Below are 2,764 nucleotides of genomic sequence, written 5' to 3' on the forward strand. Positions count from 1 at the left end.
TGCAGCAATTACAGCATTGCAGACCTTTGGCATTCTAGCGGTTAATTTGTTGAGGTAACCTGGAGAAAATGCACCCCACACTTCCAGAAGCAGCTCCCACAAGTTGGATTGGTTGGATGGGCACTTCTTGCGTACCATACAGTCAAGCTGCTCCCCACAGCTCAATGGGGTTCAGATCTGGTGACTGCGCTGGCCACTCCATTACCGATAGAATACCAGCTGCCTGCTTCTGCTCTAAATAGTTCTTGCACAATTTGGAGGAGTGTTAGGGTCATTGTCCTGTTGTAGGATGAAATTGGCTCCAATCAAGCGCTGTCCACTGGGTATGGCTGGCGTTGCAAAATGGGTGATAGCCTTCTTATCAGAATCCCTTTTACCTTGTACAATCTCCCACCTTACCAGCACCAAAGCAACCCAGACCATCATATTACCTCCACCATGCTAACAGATGGCGTCCATCATTCTCCAGCATCTTTTCATTTGTTCTGCTTTCAACAAATCTTCTTTCGTTGTATCCAAACACCTCAAACTTGGATTCATCCGTCCACAACACTTTTTTCCAGTCTTCCTCGTCCATGTCTTGTTTCTTTTGCCCATCTAATCTTTTTCTTTTATTGGCCAGTCTCATAGGGCTTTTTCTTTGCCACTCTGCCCTGAAGCCCAGAACCCCAGCCGCCTCTTCACTGTAGATGTTGACACTGGTGTTTTCGGGTACTATTTAATGAAGATGCCAGTTGGGGACCTGTGAGGCGTCTGTTTCTCAAACTAGAGACTCTAATGTACTTATCTACTTGCTCAGTTGTGCAACGCGGCCTCCCACTTTCTTTTTCTACTCTGGTTAGGCCTGTTTGTGCTGTCCTCTGAAGTGAGTAGTACACACCATTGTAGGAAATCTTCAATTTCTTAGCAATGTCTCGCAGAATAGCCTTCATTTCTAAGGACAAGAATAGACTGTCGAGTTTCAGATGAAAGTTCTCTTTTTCTGGCCATTTTGAGCGTTTAATTGACCCCACAAATGTGATGCTCCAGAAACTACATCTGCTCAAAGGAGGTCAGTTTTGTAGCTTCTGTAACGACCTAAACTGTTTTCAGATTGTGAACATGATTGCACAAGGGTTTTCTAATCATCAATTAGCCTTCTGAGCCAATGAGCAAACACATTGTACCATAAGAACACTGGAGTGATGGTTGCTGAAATGGGCCTCTATACACCTGTGTAATATTGCACCAAAACCAGACATTTGCAGCTAGAATAGTCATTTACCACATTAGCAATGTATAGAGTGTATTTCTTCAAAGTTAAGACTCGTTTAAAGTTATCTTCATTGAAAAGTACAGTGCTTTTCCTTCAAAAATAAGGACATTTCAATGTGACCCCTAACTTTTGAACGGTAGTGTATATGTGATAGCAGGTGTTTTGTTCTTAGAAAAGTGAGTCAGTCAGTTTTCTGACACATTGTCTTCTCCCATACTCCCACCGGGAGTCGCCAAAATCACATCATCACCAAATCACATCACAGCGCTACAGTTTTTCTTAGTGTAGCTTTATTTCCACTAGTCTGGTCATCCCCAGACCAAAGTTCAATCTCTTAGGACTGAACATCAGGGTGACACACTTTGCTCCATTCTTTTGGCCACCGACGGGTTTAGCTGGTAAATTAGTTTTTCACCAAAGCCGGCCTGTAGTAAGGCAAACATATTCTTCTTCATAGGAATTGTTCCAGAGCAAGTTTCTGTTCAGAGAAAACTTGCCTTTGAAATCTTTTACAACAGCAGCGGTGGTCGCCATATTGAATGTAAACAAAAAGCTGCTTGCCGTCGCTTCTCTATCGTCATCATGTTAACCCCGTCGATTACGCGCCAGGTGGTAAAGCAAAGCTTGTGATTGGTCAACGCAGATTTCTAACAGAAGTAGGATAGAAAAACATACAGGTTTTCAGTCTAAGACGCGGGGCCAAATCAAATTGCCGGCAGATTGGTCTACACTTCAACTGCACCGGCAACATGAAATGCAGATGTTGTAATTCTACTGTTGTTTTGTTGTTTGAATCCTGTCATCTACCGGCTTGACCCTCGGTGAGTGGATTCTGGAAGCAGTGACGAGATGTCGGAGAACAAAGTGACACGATACAGGGTTCAGATCACAATGTTCTAAAGGTTTAATGAGACAAACAATGGTATCCATTTTCCCTAACAACATATCTCTGTACCCTTTAGATGATGTGTAGGGGGAGATCGGGGATGGTTGTAACATTTTTTTGACTCAGCTCCTATAACTTGCAGAATGTTTGTGGTAGGGAACTCAAATTTTGACACAAAGTACCCTCATTTGTCTACTATAAATAGCAATATTTTTAACTTCTCCAACTTTATCACAGAATAAATTATTTTATGTCAAATGCAAGGAGTGCCAATGTTACAACCTACCCCACTACTAGGGCATGTTGTAACAAAATCTGGGTTAAATTTTAACAGTAAGATTGAAGAACTAAAGACTGCACCATAAAATTTGCATCTATGTAAGTTTATTGTGCATGTGCCAACACTAAAGCATCTTCCTGTGCTTCAAGAGAAACAAATAACTCATCACTGATGGCTAAATGAAGTATGGATCCTAACATTAAATAGGCTTTCTAAAGAACATATTCCGATAATACCTATGAATGTTACACATACAAACGGAAACCTTCAGCAGGGGGTCAGAAGTAGCTCATAATCCATGTAAAATTACAGCCAGCTGTATCAGCATGGTGGTTTGAAATTA

The 2,764-nt window shown here is 41.8% G+C and overlaps 1 protein-coding gene across 1 annotated transcript in view; it reads right to left on the bottom strand.

Moving 5' to 3' along the window:
* ugl (ureidoglycolate lyase) overlaps positions 1-2,764 on the bottom strand; it is a 19,956-nt gene that overhangs the window by 11,372 nt on the left and 5,820 nt on the right. The gene's annotated exons all lie outside the window — the stretch shown is intronic.

The sequence above is a fragment of the Etheostoma spectabile genome, chromosome 10 (assembly GCF_008692095.1).
Source record: "Etheostoma spectabile isolate EspeVRDwgs_2016 chromosome 10, UIUC_Espe_1.0, whole genome shotgun sequence".
Taxonomy (NCBI): domain Eukaryota; kingdom Metazoa; phylum Chordata; class Actinopteri; order Perciformes; family Percidae; genus Etheostoma; species Etheostoma spectabile.